The sequence below is a fragment of the Anthonomus grandis genome, chromosome 4 (assembly GCF_022605725.1).
Source record: "Anthonomus grandis grandis chromosome 4, icAntGran1.3, whole genome shotgun sequence".
Lineage (NCBI taxonomy): Eukaryota > Metazoa > Arthropoda > Insecta > Coleoptera > Curculionidae > Anthonomus > Anthonomus grandis.
In genome coordinates, this window is record NC_065549.1 from 14,481,590 (window position 1) to 14,498,698 (window position 17,109).

General features: G+C 31.8%; 1 protein-coding gene across 4 annotated transcripts in view; it reads left to right on the forward strand.

Annotated features, from left to right (window-relative positions):
* The first annotated feature begins 2,643 nt into the window (after positions 1–2,643).
* Positions 2,644–17,109, forward strand: part of LOC126735089 (regulating synaptic membrane exocytosis protein 2) — a 222,973-nt gene continuing 208,507 nt past the window's right edge. For all 4 annotated transcript variants that reach the window (XM_050438989.1, XM_050438987.1, XM_050438990.1 and 1 more), the window contains exon 1: positions 2,644–2,839. The gene's annotated coding sequence lies outside the window, so the exon portion shown is untranslated. The remainder of the gene's footprint in view (positions 2,840–17,109) is intronic.

A 17,109-nucleotide genomic window follows, 5' to 3' on the forward strand; every position in this document is an offset into this window, starting at 1 on the left:
TTTAAAGCATTCTATTTGAATAAAAAATATTTTTATAACTTTTTTCTAGATCTTTGACAATCCTACAATTTGCTACAAAAATGTTTGCTCTACCTTATATGATTTAGATGCCATCTTTGCCGTACGACTTGTTGACGCCTCCTATTTCATATTTCAGTTATGGCATAAGTCGCCTTAAAATATTATGTTTGTTAATTAACCGACAGATGAGAAGCAATATTCCAAATTCATCGAAGTACCTTATTTGAATCAATATAGATGTTTTGCTGACTATCTTAGCATCTTCAGGAGAAGATTTAAATCGAGTTTTTGTCTAAATTTTATGTGTGTATCGCTTTTGCTGCTTCAGTTCAGATATTACTCTGCAATTCACGCTTCAACTAATCTTCATTCTCCAAAAACTGTAATCCAAAGGATTTAGGTGAGAAGAACAGGGAGGTCAGCAATATACAAGGTGTTTACTATAAAAACCGCCAAACTTTAAGAGGTGATTAAACAAGTCATTTGCAACAAAAAAGTCGTATAAAATTTTTTCGAAAAGTTGTTAGTTCTTCTGGTATTTAACATTTTTTGGGAAGAAATCCCCTTAGCCGCTAGACAGGAACTTTGGTTTCAAATGGACGGATGCCCAGCTCATAATGGCAGAATTATGCAAAATTCCTTGAATCAATGCTTTGGGGAGAAATATCGGAAGATACGGTCTGGTAAGATGGCCGGCTAGAAGCCCTGACCTTACGCCCCTTACTTTTATGTCTGGGACACATTAAAATCTAATGTTTATAGTATTAACATAATTAATCGAATTAGTGTGTGTCGCAAATGAAATGCGACAAAAACGCGTTGAACTTGAACAGGTTGTTGATAGTGTCAGAAGAAGATGCACCAAATGTATTGAACAAGAGGGAAGACATTTTGAACAATTGTTATAATTTTAGGTTTGTTTAATGAAATTTTGATTTTTTAATTTTGGTCTATTAAGAAATATAAAATTTGTAAATTTTCAATTTTTGTGGTTTTCTTTCTTTTGCCCATGATATTGCTGTGAAAACAAATAGGTATCACAAAAGTAAGTATATCATTGGAAAGCAAATTAAATGCAGTAGTTTTTGCTGAAAAAAAACATGTCCCTGTTTACCAAATTTTAGAAAAACGACAACGCAGAAGATACCACTAATTTTGCACATTTCCCAAATGTTACAACTTCTGATAACACCCGATATAAAAAATTATTAAAAAACTTAAATATAGCCATCTTATAGCAAATTTAATTCTCTTTCAGATAGTGTATCTAAATTTTATGTGGTGGTAGGAATAACGGAGATATTCTTGTTTATATGAAAAAAAAACAAAGAAATTTGATAAAATCAAAAAATGTTAAAGACCAGAAGAACTAACGACTTTTCGAAAAAATGTTATACGACTTTTTTGTTGCAAATGACTTAAATATATATTATATGTATAACCACCTCTTAAAGTTTGGCGGTTTTTATAGTAGACACCCTGTATATTCAAATATATCCAATGGGTCATTTTGAGGGTCAGACCCAAGTGTCGTATGGGATCTACCAAGTGGTTATCTTGCCGTCCAACGATTCTTGTGGCCTTGCCCACTAGAGCTGCTGTTCCCAGATGAGTTTTCTATCCAAGACGGACCCCTGTGAATGATCTCGATATGGCTTATTCCAAAACTGGGAATGTTCATCACTTTTTTACTGGTAAATAGTACAATCGACGTCTTTGCAGGGATTTATAGATTACCTACACATGTCGGGTCAAGGCATCTTAAATCAGTTCTGCAATCGCTCCTTGTTGGTTTCCCCTAATTATTACGACGATGTCGTCCGCATAACCGACGGTTTTGTATTCTCTTCGCTTAAGGAGCCTGATCAGGTCATCCACCAATACATACCATAAAAAAAAGATAGTATCCCGCTCTGTGGGCCACCCTTAACCACAGTGACACTGAGATCCGTGGATCTAAGTGTCACTGGGTGAGGCCCTAATCGACCTTTGATTCAGCATACAGCTGACCCACCTTACTATCCCTGGATCGACTTCTCTATTAAAGTTCGCAATATGGAAGGTATCCTCAATGTCCATAAATGCATCCAGGGCTATTTCCTTCGATTCGAAGGCCTTTTTGATATGATGAACTATTTTGTGCCATGTCGTAATAGTTGAATTGCTGTTCAAATAGGCGAATTGAAGTCCATGCAATGGATTGATTAAAGTCATGAGGTGTACCGGTCTAATTGTCTTGTCTGTCAACATAATAGAGACTAATTGACCTTATATAATTACGTTTGTTCTTCAATCTTTCCATCACCGTTGATTAGATGGCATTAATTTTAACTCTTAAGATCCAGGGGTGAAAACCCTTTTTTTTAAGTTTACGGTAAAACCGCTAAAGCTTCAAACCAGCTCTCCCTATCGGACCGACACAGTCCAGCCGATAGGACAGCTACGGAACGATGGGAGCGCCTGCCCGCCATCCAGATCAATATCCTTATCGGGTGACGTCATGTCGCTCGTCGCTGCCATTGGTCGTCTCCCAACTCATCCCATTATTTATTAAAAGTCCATGAATGGGTAATTGCAACTGTGATATTTGGCCGTAGATCGCTCGACACAACTAAGCAAAAATTTTTCGAAAAAAATCTCGAGACGTTCACGAGCAATAAGCCGGTTCTTCCCGGGATCTCGAGTGCCGTTTGGCCGCGATCGAAACGCAAAATCCCGAGACGTTCGAGTTCCGCATGCTGTGGTGCAGTTTTTCGGTGCTTTGACTCTTTGGGGTGTTTCACTTGTGATCGTTTTTAGTGTCCTTCCTTCGTTTATGGTAAATATCCCATTCGATGCTTATGGTACTATGTAATAAAGGGAACGTATATATTTAATTAACGTCAATTCCATAAAACATTTAATAAATGGGCAGATAAATGGAGCTCTGGGATAATGTTTTTAAATTTTGCATTATAAGGTGTTGATTTTGTCACTTATTCTTCTATTAGAATTTTTTAAACTCAACTATATTATAGTTCCTCACATTTTGTGGCTGCGAATTAAAAAAATCACGTCAATTTTACAATATTATTATTACGGACAATCTAAAAATAGTTTAATATTCTAACTAGATTAAATAAGAAATACAATTTCGATATGATTTATAGTCATTTAGTTGTATATATTACCAATAGTAAAATAATATTAATTGGATGGCCCTCATTAATTAATCAAACGTTTTTCAGGTTCTAAAAGGCTTAAAGGCTTAAGTACGTACTATCTTCATCTTTCTTCTATATACACGATTAAAGAATATTGTTTATATGTTTATTTTAGTAATATAAACCTGGATTATTAAGGTATTTATTTATATATTAATTTAAGAGTATGCTCGAATAATTAGTAGTTATTTTTAATTATTGCATTTTTTCAATATGTGTTATACATTTTTAATAATCGTCAAAAACAGACTTAGCGCTTAACTAATTAATTTATTTTATAGTTTTGAATATATATTAAAAACAAAATTGGATCTAAATGAATTAACAACACGAAACTTTACTAATGAAACAAGAACATGAATTTTCAATAAAACGATTAAATTTTAAATTATAATTTTGAACAGATTGAAATTTTAGTTATACCGATATACGTTTTTAAATGTTACTCTATAGATCTAGAAGATTTTTGATAAAAGTATTTAAATTAATTAAATTAGCAATATTTTTTGAAAGATAGCACGAGACAGTTTTACCACTAACCAAAATTCTTTACTTTACTCTTGTATTTCGCTAACGATGTTAGCATTTTCTGGAGAAAATTATAACTGTTTTAATTAAAATAAATAATATTATAATTTTTTAATATATTGGGTGACACAGAAAATGAGGAACACTTAATAACTTTTTACTTTTTAAGATAAACTAATGAAATTTAATATGTTGATGGAATTGTTATAAGAACATCTTCCGAGATATTCGGTTGTTTTCCATCACTTAACCGAAAGTGACAGCGACTTTTATATTTTAAATAAGGCACCTGGTATGTTATTACGTATTTTGATAGGAAATCATATTTTAAGAACAGTGATACTAATACTACATTTTGTTTTACACTTATAGAAAAAAATCAATTTTTTAAATTTTAAAATAGGGTGCCAGCAATGCGTTGAAAGTTTTTAATTTTTAATTAATTTATTACCGAAAAATAGTTTTCATTGCACTTTATGGCTGAAATCTTTTCCTATTTAAAATATCCAAGCCAGTAAGTTTGGCATTTACTTTATTTTTTTAAATAGCACGTTATGGGGCACAACTAATTTTGAAATTGAAGTTTTTTTTTCCCAATAATTTAATATCATTATTTCTTAAATCGGTTGATAAATAAGCCCATAAGAAGAAAAAAATTAAATCATATAAATAAACACATTTAATTAATAAAAATCGCATCGATGGCTTGTTTTGACGCCTTCTTCAACTATTTTTCAATTGACATAATACATGACACCTTGTCAAGTGCAATTATTATTTGTCATTCAAATAAATTTGCCGCAGTTTCTTAAAAGAGTTTTAGTGTTTAATAATATTTGAAATGTTTATTGACAGTATTTCTAAATGTCTGTAAAAATAATATTCAAAAGTGGTTGTTCATAAAACGCTATTTAAAAAAATAAAGTAAATGCCAAAAATACTGGTTTAGAAATTTTTTTTTCGTCACTTTTTTTATTTTAAATGTTCCATTTCAAAATAATGGAATATATCAAAAGATGCTTTTATTACAGTATTCTATCGATATACCAATTTTCATTTGTTTATCTTGAAATGTAAAAAAGTTATTAAGTGTTCTTTTTTTCGTGTGTCACCCGGTATATTAATATTAATTGAAGAGTAATCTAAATATAGCTCTCATTTTATTTAATTATTAATAAAAAATAAATTTTTCAACGATGTTACAAATTCTAATAAAGGTAATTTAGAAATAGTATAGAAATTATAATAATATAAATAGCGATCAGTTTAACTTAGACGCAGTACAGCTACCATGGGATAATATATATTATACACAAGATATGGATAAAAAGATGACATATTTAATAGGAATATATTATTTTTAATAAATAAACATGCTCCGCTATTATCCAAAAAGGTAAAAGAAAAACCTTTTACGCCGTGGATTACAAATAATATTAAATTTCTTATGAAAGAAAGAGGTAAGGCTCATCGTAGATATTTAAAACAAAAAACTGAAGCACACCTCCAGTACTATAGGCAATTAAGGAATTTCACTAAGCATGCTGTTGCGAGGGAAAAAATCACCCAACATTTCAACACAATGTCACAAAAGCATGGAAGAGAATTTTGGAATGCTGCAAGGAAATTAAACCTTGGCTGTAAGAGGAATTCTGGCTTACCAGACAAGTTTTTAAATGCAACTGTTCTTAGGAACTATTTTTTAGGTTTAAATACTACAGCTGATACAACTTCAAATGAAAAACTTATTTTTTATAAAGCTAACAGGCATTTTAACACGGGGTCTTACCTAAATTTTACACAATTGGTTGAGCCAACATTAATTAAAATCATTAAAACAATACACTGTAACGCAATACGTGAAGACTCCATAGGCTTAAAATATCTAGAAATGTGCCTACCATATCTTACAAAACCATTATTATTATTATTAAATATTTTAAATAGCTGCTTATTACAAAAAATTTTATCCTACAATTTGGAAAAAAGCTATTTTAAAACCTCTAGCAAAGGTGGCTGATCCAAAAGGGTTTAAAGACCTTAGACCCATTAGTATACTGCCTCTGGTACCCAAAATTTTAGAAAGGTTTGTGCACCAACAAATATGCAGCTTTGTTGATTTTTATAATATTATCCCGGACTACCAATCGGGTTTTAGAAAGAACCTTAGGACTACCACGAGTCTAGTACACCTTCTTAATAACTGTAGGATAAATGAGGAAAAAAAGGAAATAACATATCTTGGATTATTGGATTTTACTAGAGCTTCCGATACTTTAAACCACGAAATGTTATTAGCAAAGCTTTATTATTTTGGTTTTTCGAATAATGCGATTGATTTCTTTAAGTCATATCTTAAGCCTTAAACGACAACACGGGGTCGCCCATGACCCCATCGAATAATGTTTAACGTATTTTCTCGCGCAAGACCTTGAAGGGCCTTACCCCACCACCTACCTTTTAAACTCGGACCAGTGTTGCCAGGTCTGGTTAAATTTCACCAGATCTCGTGATTTTATGATGAACCTGGTGATTGGTGAAAAACTTTTTGTAAAATGGCAATTTCTGGTGATTTTAAAAATTTCATCAACTTTGAATATTTTCAACAGTTTTTGAAACCTGTCGAAAAGCTAATAGATTCAAACACAGAAAAGCCTGGCACTAGTTCCTCATCAAATAATATATCAGCATGTGCGTCTCCGCCGGTTCCATCTACTTCCGCTTTGGACTCATCTGATTCTAATTTATTAGACACCAATGATGCAGAAGAGACTCAACAGAAAAAAAAATGCTATGCTCATAAATATAATTCAACTTGGGAGCAACATAATGATTTTAAGCATTGGATTTAGAAAAGTACTCTATAGGTAACACTTATTTTAAATGTAACGTTTGTAACAAGGATTTTATTGGCGGCATTAGGGCAGTAAAAAAATACAACGCCTCAAAAAAACATGAAACAAACCTTCTTAGTTTAAAAAAACCAGTCCGATTTGCATAAGAACTTGTTTCTTCAAACTAATGAAAAAATTGTTAAACAAAATGAAATAAGAATAGCAGGTTTTATTACAGAACACAATATTCCTATCAATGTAGTGGATCATTTGTCTGAGTTGGTTAAAAGTATATGTAATTCTGGAATGAAACTCTTCCCAAGTATCAAGACTATCATGTAGCAGAACCAAGTGTACTGCAATAATTAATAATGTAATAGGTAAAGTAAGCTTTGAAACCTTAGTAGACACACTGAAAAAAGAAAAATTCTCGTTGCTTGTTGATGAATCTACTGATAATTCCGCGGTAAAAAATTTAGCAATGGTGGTACGCTTTAATAGTAAAGATTTTTGACAATTAAAGATTAACTTTTTGCGTTAATTCCCGTGACCGATGCAAGTGCCGAAGGTTTATATAATACTATTATATATTTTTTAATAATTACGAAATACTATACAAAACAAATATGGTTGGTTTTGCTGCAGACGGTGCTAATACCATGATGGGACGAAAAAATTCTCTGAAAAGTCATTTATCAAAAGACATTCCCCATTTATTCATTATGAAATGTATTTGCCATTCATTGGCACTATGTGCTTCTTATGCGTGTGAGAAGTTACCCAATGCATTAGAAAGGTTTGTTAGAAATACTTACTCTTATTTTCAGCATAGTTTTAAAGAGAGTTCTTGAGCAATATGAAGCATTAAAGCTTTACTTTAGAAGTGAGGTATTTGAGGCATCATCCTTTGGTGCTACAAAAATTAATGATATGCTAAACGATCCCACCACTAAATTATACTTACAGTTTGCCAATTTTTTATTATTTAAACTTGAGTTTCAATCAAAAAATCCTAAAATTTATTTTTTCTACTCAAAAATCAGTGCTGCCTATAAAATGTTACTGAGCTATTATATAAGACCCGAATATTTAAAAAACACTGATATACAAATCCAATATCGGAATCCTGCATACTATCTCCCTCTCGAAAAAGTGTATATGGGACCCAAAATAGCAGTAACATTTGAGCAAAATATATTAACGGAGCAACAAAAAAAATCTTTCAGATTAAAGTGTTTAGAGTTTATTACTAAGTTATACACAGACATTAAAGCATGCATTTTCTTTGTTTAAATCTAGTAATACAGCTTTAAAAATAAAGTTGTAAAATTTCTGGTGATTTTTTTTTAAATCTGGTGAATTTTCATTTTTTTTCTGGTGAATTTTATTTTTTTCACCTGGCAACATTGACTCGGACATTAGTATTATCGCGGAAAGTGACGTGGGCGGTCGACAAATATTTATCGACTTATTCGTGCTAATTCGTAGTTGGGGTCGCCCGTGACCCATGTTGTTATTTGCGTACTAAAAAAACATGTCGTCGAACAAAAAATATTTAAGTGAAAAGGAGCTCGAAGAGATTGTTAAGCAAGACGAACAAGGTGATGAGGATAGTAGCTATAATTACAATGACTTAAGTGATAGTGGAAGTGAATCTAATGATTATGAAGAGATGGATGAAGTAAATGCGGATGAAGTGTATGAACTTAGTGAAAACGAATCATCCGATGAAGATATACTTTTAGTAAATCTTCAAAGAAAAGTAATTTATGGGAAAAATGGCTATAAGTGGTACTTGAAACCTTTTTATACAAAAAATACACGAACTATGAAAAAAAACTTGGCTCTACATCTTCCGGGACCTAAAGCTGAAGCACGTAATGCGAAAAGTGATTATGAAGCCTGGAAACTATTCTTTGATGATAATATTCTTCAAAAAATTGTTACTCAAACAAATGAAGAGATTATTAGAAATCAGGCAAAATTCTTAAAAGCCCAAAGATATATTGGAGAGATCGACCAGATTGAATTGGAAGCCCTTTTTGGTTTACTGTATACAAGTGGGGGACTAAAATTTAACCATGTAAACCTAGACGAGTTGTGGTTTAAAAAATTCGGCCCACCAATTTTTAGAGCGACCATGAGTAAAAACAGATTTTCTTTTCTTATAAAAAATCTTCGTTTTGATGATAAGACTAGACGAAACCAAAGAAAAGAAAAAGATAAGTTTTGTGCCATTTGAGATATTTGGGAAGGATACGTTGAAAATTGTCGGAATAATTATACCCCATCAGAATATGTCACTATTGATGAACAGCTTTTGGGCTTTCGTGGGCAATGTTCATTTCGTATGTACATCCCAAATAAGCCCGATAAGTAAGGCATCAAAATTGTAATGATGTGCGATGCCAAAACTTTCTATATGGTATCAGGAATACCCTATATTGGCAAGGAAGATCGTCCAAGCAATCTTCCTATTCCCACACAATATGTTTTAAAATTATCTGAACCCATACAAAAAACTAATAGGAATATCACAGTAGATAATTGGTTTTCATCAATATGGGTTTAGCAATATCACTGAAGGAAGTTGGACTTACATTAGTAGGTACTCTATGAAAAAACAAACCCGATGTACCAACCGAATTTCTTAAACCAACAATATCAGAGAGTAACAGATTTGCATTCGATGAAAATGTGGTTTTAGTGTCTCATTCTCTTAGTAAAAAAAGGTAGTACTTCTTATGTCAACAATGCATAATAGCAATGAAGTTGACAACCTATCAGGCAAATCTGAAATTAACTTGTTTTATAATGGTACGAAATGTGGTGTTGACGTTTTTGACCAGCTATGAGTTTTATATGGCATGCTTGATGGAGGTGCCGTAAATTCGTATGGAATTTACCAAGCAAACAACAGCAATACTAATAAAAAAATTCCACGAAGAATGTTCTTATTGCAGCTGGGCGAGGAACTAACTATAAAACATATGAAGAGGAGGCTTGAAATTCCGAATTTACCAAGTACTCTCAGGTAACAAAAATAATGTTTTTGCTTATTGATCTAAAATTCTAATTTTTTGTTTTAGGCTGCAAATTTTAGAGATATTGGGTATAGCGGAAAGTAAGTAACACCTCTAGACAGGCACCACCTCTTGCAGAAAACAACAAAAGTAAACGCTGCTCTATTTGTTCTCGGACGCAGGATAAGAAAGGCAGATATCAATGTGTCAAGTGTGAACGAAAATTATGCGCCGAACACAGAAACGCAATTTGTCAATTTTGTATTTAAATATTTGGTTGTTTTTTCCTAATAAATCTTTTAAAAGTCTTTTTATCTTGTGTTTTTTTTATAAAAATAAATATACAGCAAAAGGTGGGCATTCCATATAGATCTAAAATAGGGGCGACCCCATGTCATTTATGTGTGACATCATGGGCGACCTCATGTTGTCATTTATGTGTACATATTTTCATGTTGTCGTTTAAGGGTTAATAATAGAGCGAATTGCGTAGTAATAAACAAGGCTTTTACAACTGAAAAATCAAGTTATTATCCTGTGTCTACCGGTGTTCCCCAGAGTTCTATTTTGGGGCCGTTGCTTTTTTCATTGTATGTTGCAGATATAAAATCCTGCATAAAGTACTCACTGTTACAACAATATGCTGACGATTCCCAGCTGTATACTTCATTTTCACGTGAAACTACCCATAATAGAAAAACAATTCAATAAGGCTTTAGAAAATATAGATAACTTTTCCTGCGAACATAATTTGAAATTAAATTCGTCTAAATCATGTGTAATTTTTCTGTGTGGTGGAAAGAACGGCCTTAATGCAGCAACAACTTTAAATGCAAAGATTCGTAATGAGCAGCTACCAGTAGTACGAGAGGTCAAAAACTTAGGAGTATTTCATTACAAACACATATAAAGAATAAGCTCAAAATTGCATACATGCGCTTAAGAAAACTTTACGGCTTAAAAAATTCATTTACCTCCTAAAACTAAATATTTTTTATGTAACACACTTGTTTTATCCTTATTTGATTATTGTGATGTGGTATATTCGGATTCATTGACTGAAGACTCCGCTTACTCAATACAAAAACTTCAGAATTGTTGTATGCGTTTTTCTTACAAAATTCCATTTAGAAGTCACATTTCTCTTTATTTAAACAATAACTTAATTCTAAATATGAAAAATTTAGAAAATATCACATGTATTCTTTCGTGTATAAAGTTATAAAAACTAGGGAGCCATTTTATTTAGCTAACAATTTTACAAATTTTCTCCATGAGCATAACACTAGATTTATAAATTTATTTAGAATACCACAACATAGAACAGCAAATTTTTAAGAATCTTTTGTTTTTGTCGCCTCTCAACTTTGGAATAGACTTCCGGCTAATTGCAAAAGTTTTCCGTTTACTGCAATTAAAAAATATATTCGCAATAAACTGCTTGATTCTCAAAAAAACAATACTTAATCTATAATAAAAATTAAAAGAGCTGAGCCACTCGATCTTCTATTGCCGTCTAGTTATTATTGTTATAAATATTAATTAATTTACCTTTCCTGTATATCCAGAACCCCCGCCTGCTTCGCCTTACTTAAATACTTAAATACGATACCCAACACATGCATGTCTCGATTAATTAAGAAAATCTTTTTTTTACTTTTAAGGTTTTTGAAGGGCTATGCCACACAGGTTCTATCTTATGATGAACCTGTGTAAACGGTTCTCTATAATCGAGGCATGGTCCTATTTATCATGTATTTGGTGGGTTGTACAACATTATGTATATTATTATGTTACAATTTTGTATATGATTATTTATTTACCTTCATGATGCATAAATTTGTTTTGAATTTGAATTGAATTTAGATATGTATATTTTTTCTAGAAAAATAAACAATATAAATTTGCATTGCTTATCAGTTAATTAAATAAACGTTTCACGAGAGGTAATGGTTAAAAGGCTTAGCAAATATCTATCTCTATCTTTATTATAAAAAAATAAAGAGTACTATTTGGATTTATATAAATTAACTTTATAGCTCGTAATGCTTTGATAATGTAGACAGTTAGTACTAGTAGAACATTTATAGCAAATTTATGAACATATTGTTTTGTTTTTTTTCCTTGAGTTACAAAAAATCCGATAAATAACTTATAATCAAATTATAAAATTTTTATAAAGCAAGGTTATGAATTTAAATTTGCTTATTTAACTCAAATATACAGTTAATCTTAAAAGAAGAACATAAATCCAGCTAGTAAGATGACGTCAAATGATGTCAAGCGAAGTCATTTTTAGGTCGCATTTGGGTCACAGACTTTTCCTGACCTATCGTATAAAACAAAAAAGTAGGAAATGCAGCATCATTGTTCTGAGAATAATATTTTCGATCAAAATATGTAGTGATATACAAAGTGTTTGATTTAAAATAACAAAGCTAGTGTCACTTCCGGTTAAACAGGAAGTGACAGAAAATAACTGAATACGTCTAAAGATGCTCTTATAACAATTCTATCAATATACCAAATTTCATTTATTTATCTTGAAGAGTAAAATAGTAATTAAGTGTTTTCTTGTTCCTGTGTCATCCGGTATATGATCATTTTATAAAAAATAATACTATTTAGTGTTAGAAGTGCTTTGAGAAATCCTATCGACGAGGCATCACAGGCATATAATAATTTACCAAATGAAATAAAACAAGAAATTAACGATAATAAATTTATTAAAAAACTAAGCTTTAGTTTGCAAACTGAACATACATATATCGTTTATTAAGCATAGTGTGGTTTCGATTCTAGAACCAGTATTTTAATTTTTTAGACCTATACTATGAATTAGTATTGTTATGATATAATTTTGTAATGTAGTTATTGACTTAAAAAAATTCTTGTTAAAATTAATGTATACATATTGTATATGTCGCTATATTAGTGCTTAATATATGAAGAGTTATTTTAAATCTTTTAATAATTTTTGAGGAATTTTCTTAAGAACTGATTACATGGTAACTCAATTTTTCAAGGGAAAAGCACACTGATTACATGTTTTGTCAATATTTTAAAGGTTTAGACACACTGGTTACATGCTAAGTCAAGTTTTTAAGACAAAAGCACACTGGGGACATGCTAGGTCAAAAATTCAGGGTAAAAGCACACTGATTACATGCTTTGTCAATATTTTAAAGGTTTAGACACACTGGTTAAATGCTTAGTCAAAAATTTAGCGTAAAAGCACACTGATTACATTCTTTGTTTTATTTAGATTTTTTATTTTTTATGTGTATAGATAGAGGATGTCAGAATATACAATTTTTAAATGTTAAACACACTATCATCATACAAGCTATCAATGCTTTATCATTTATTTTTTTTATAAATAATTTTTAGGATATGTTCTACACAATTTGTAAAGGTCGTAACAAAGTTTTATAGGTTCCACCCCACACGACTATAGCATAACGTAATAAAGGTTCCACTAAGGATTTATATAATAAAATAGTAAGGTTGGTACTTAATATCTCTCTTAGAATATAGAATTTATAAACTAACTTTCTAATTTTGGATGCAGCATTATTAATATAGATCGCCCACTTAAGATTCTGGTCTATTATAATACCGAGGTACTTAATTTCGTTGAGTGATATTTTCCTTCAGTTTTAAATATTAAATTTATGATAAATATCAGAGGAGCAACCAGGTGTAAATGAAACGATTTTATTAATTTTACAGATATTCCATCTTTTCCTTGGGCAATGTTTGCTTTTAATGTAGATATTAGGGTAGCAGCCTCTGCTTCTGGCACAGGATTCAAAAACATAGAGCAGCCCAAGCCGTCAACCGAAAAGGGTTTTCTAGCGTTACAATTAGTTTTTCTAACAATGTTCCCACATTTATGTAGTAATCATTACAGAAGTTTGCCATTTTAATTTTTGTTTCAAATTCTTCCTCATTCATGTTGTGTTTTTATTTTCTGTTAATGCTTATATTATTTCATATATTTTTATCTTGTTCCCACTATATTTGGGTATCCCTTGTTTGTAGTAATCATGCTTTGATTTTTTAATTAATTTATTAATGGTATTGCAGTAGGCTTTAAATTCTGTTTTAAGCACTTGGGTAAGGTTTTTCACCAGTTGTTTTTTTAGGTGGTCCCTTCGCTATGGAGGTAATTAACCAATTTGTAATCCACGAGTGCAGTTTGTAATTAGCCTTGGAAAGCTTAATTCTCTTTGCTTGATCAACTGAATTTATTAGGCATTATATAAAGGCTTCCGTTGCTTGGTTGCGGCTACTGGTTTCATGGACATGAGCCCATGTATCACTTGACAGTTTTTCTTTTTCATAATCTATTTCATATTGAATATCAACATTTACCTGGCTTTTTGGGTGCTCTATTTGTTCTGGTTTATGCAGCATGTGATTTGTTATATTAATAATAATATAGGATAATGGTCTGTCATATAAGTATCCAAAATGAATGACTCTGGAATAAGATGTTGAGTTTTGTTATTAATAAAAAAATAACTCGAAATTGGCAACGCAGAACTCAAATTTAAAAAAAAAGGTGAAAAAAGGAAGAAAATAAAAAGCTCTTTCAAATGAGGTATTACTCAACCCTTATTGCATTTGACCATAAAAGAAAGAAAGAAAGAAAATGTGTTATGTTACGTAAGAATAACCTTGTGTACAAGCTTAAAAAAAACAAAACAAAAATACAATTTCAAAAAATAACAAAACAATGAACAAAATTAAACACAAGAAGACAAAACTTTTTGAACATACTTGAATTAAAGATAACTAAATAAAACAATCAATTACTAAATAAAGGTAAACTTGTTGACAAAACTAGAGAAGAAAAAAGGAAAAAAAAAATTCCAACATGTCCAAGGTTAAAACTTATCATTAAAAAAGTCATCCAGGTTATAATATGCCTTAGCCAATAAAAGCGTTTTTAATTCTCTTTTAAATTTTTTAACATCCGATATATGTCTAACACATAGAGGAACATGATTGTAAATTATTTTACTTATGTAAATTAATGAGTTTTTGGTAAGGGAAGACGTAGGAATAGGGGTAGGGGAACATCATTTACACGACGAGTCAAATGGCGAGTGTCAGAGGGTAGTTTGGGAATTTTGTGAATAGGAGCAGCTGTTTCTAAGATAAAGAGTGAAAAAAGAGTTAGGATTTTTTCAGAAGTGAGGAGGGGTTTGCAAGAATCTCTTAACTTAGCAGAACACAGGTATCTAACTGCTTTCTTTTGAATAACAAAGACAATGTTAAGTAGCCCCTTATTGGTTAAACCCCAAAAAGGCAAGCCATACCGAATATGAGATTCAATAAGTGAAAAGTACACTGAACGTGCAACCACCCCTCTCAGCTCTTGTTTTGCCATTTTTACTGCAAAACATCCAGAAGATAATTTCCCAGCTAAATGTAAAATATGATCTTCAAACTGAAGGCGACCATCAATGGTAATTCCTAGGAACTTGCAGCACTCTTTCTTCTGCAAGAGGGAATTTTCGTCAAACATCAGATCCTGAACATCGCACTTGAACCCCATAATAGACGTATTTCTTATATTAAACACGAGCCTGTTGGAAGCACACCACCCTGATAGAATCTGAAGGTCCTCAAGGATACAAGTCTTAATATAATCAGAATTTTTATGGCTCCATGGTATGGTGGTATCATCAGCAAGCTGAACCATCTTGCTCTGCAGTTTCAATGAACTCAGTTATCCACATACAGTAAAAATAACAGTGGTCCCAACACTGAACCCTGGGGAACGCCGCATTTTAGGGATCTAGAAGCAGACAAACGCCCAGACACCTTCTGAGTACGATTTGATAAATAGGACTCAAGCCATTGCGCCCCTAAAACCATATTTATCGAGCTTAGATAACAGTATTCCATAATCCATACAGTCAAATGCTTTGGATAGATCACAAAACACTGCCGCCGATGACTCTCCAGAATTCAAGGACACATAGACGCTCTCCAAAAAGCTAAAAACAGCATCATGAGTCCCTTTAACGGCTTGAAATCCAAACTGATTTGCAGACAAAATGCCATTATGATGTAAAAAGGACAAAATTCTGCTTTTTGCAAGTTTTTCAACTATCTTAGAGAGGGTAGACAAAATAGAAATGGGACGGAAATTACAAGGCTGATCCAAATCTCCACCCTTATGAAGAGGGATAACCACTGCCTCTTTTAAACATGAAGGAAACATGCCAATATGTAAAGAATTGTTTATGGCAGAAACTAAAGCATTTAAGGCTGAATCAGGCAAAAAGAGTAACAACTTCGAAGATATTCCATTAGCTCCAGATGATTTATGATTTTTTAGGCGTTTGATTTAATTTTTTACTTCGGTAAGATCGACAGGATGAAAGAAAAATGAATGCTCAACCGACACTTGTTGAAGATAGTGTAAGGGATCAATATTACTACAAATCCCCTTGAGCAAGATATTAGGTATATCACAATAATAGTCGTTTAAAATGTCAGGTCATAACTCCGGTTTAGATACTTTTCTATGGCAATGTCTAAAATCATTAATAATCAACCAACTCTCTCTTTGCCTATTTGATGACATATTTAAGCGATCCCTATAATAATTAGATTTTGCTGCTTTAATTGTCTTTCTGTACAGACTACGGTATTTCTGATGATATACAAGGATATTTTCATTTGTGGTATATTTGCACAATTTAAGTAGTCAAAAAATGGAGGTTTTTAGCTGAAATTCTAAGGCCTCTTGTAACCCATGGTTTTCGTTTCTTAGTTTTAAAACTCAGTTTAGGAAAGTACTGATTGATCTTATCACACAGAACTTGAAAAAATAAAGTAAGTAGGTCAGAAGCCGTTTCGAGTGCATTCCAATTTACCGAAGCTGTAGCAGCAGAAAAAGCATTGAAATTTCTCCTGCTGAAAATTCTTCCCATATAATGAGATGAAGATAATACAGTATTATATGGCATTTTAGCAAGAATAGCTTCATGGTCGAAAATACCAGATGGGAGTACTGTGCACAAAACAATCAATAAGTCATCAACATTTGTACAGAAATAGTCAATTGTAGTTGCAGATGAAGAAGTTATTCGTGTGGGAGAAAGAACGTGCATTTTCAAGTCGTAAGAATTTAAAATACTTAGAAGAGAAGTACGTGGCAAGGTTACATCAGTGTAGTTGATATTAAGTCACCAGCCAATATAACCTTAGAGTGTAGGGACAACTGGGATAAAAGAGAATCAAGTTTGTCCAGAAACATAGCAATATCTCCAGTAGGTGGCCTATAAACACAAAGAATATATAAATTAAAACGCTTACAAAAAGAAACAGAGAATTCAAAAACATTCTCTAACAGAAGATTATCATACTAATCAATATTACAAAAAATCGTTTCAATTGTTTGCCTAGCCAAGATTATGGTTCCTCCATGTATAGATTGTTGACGACAAAAATTTGATATAGAAACATAATCAGATATTA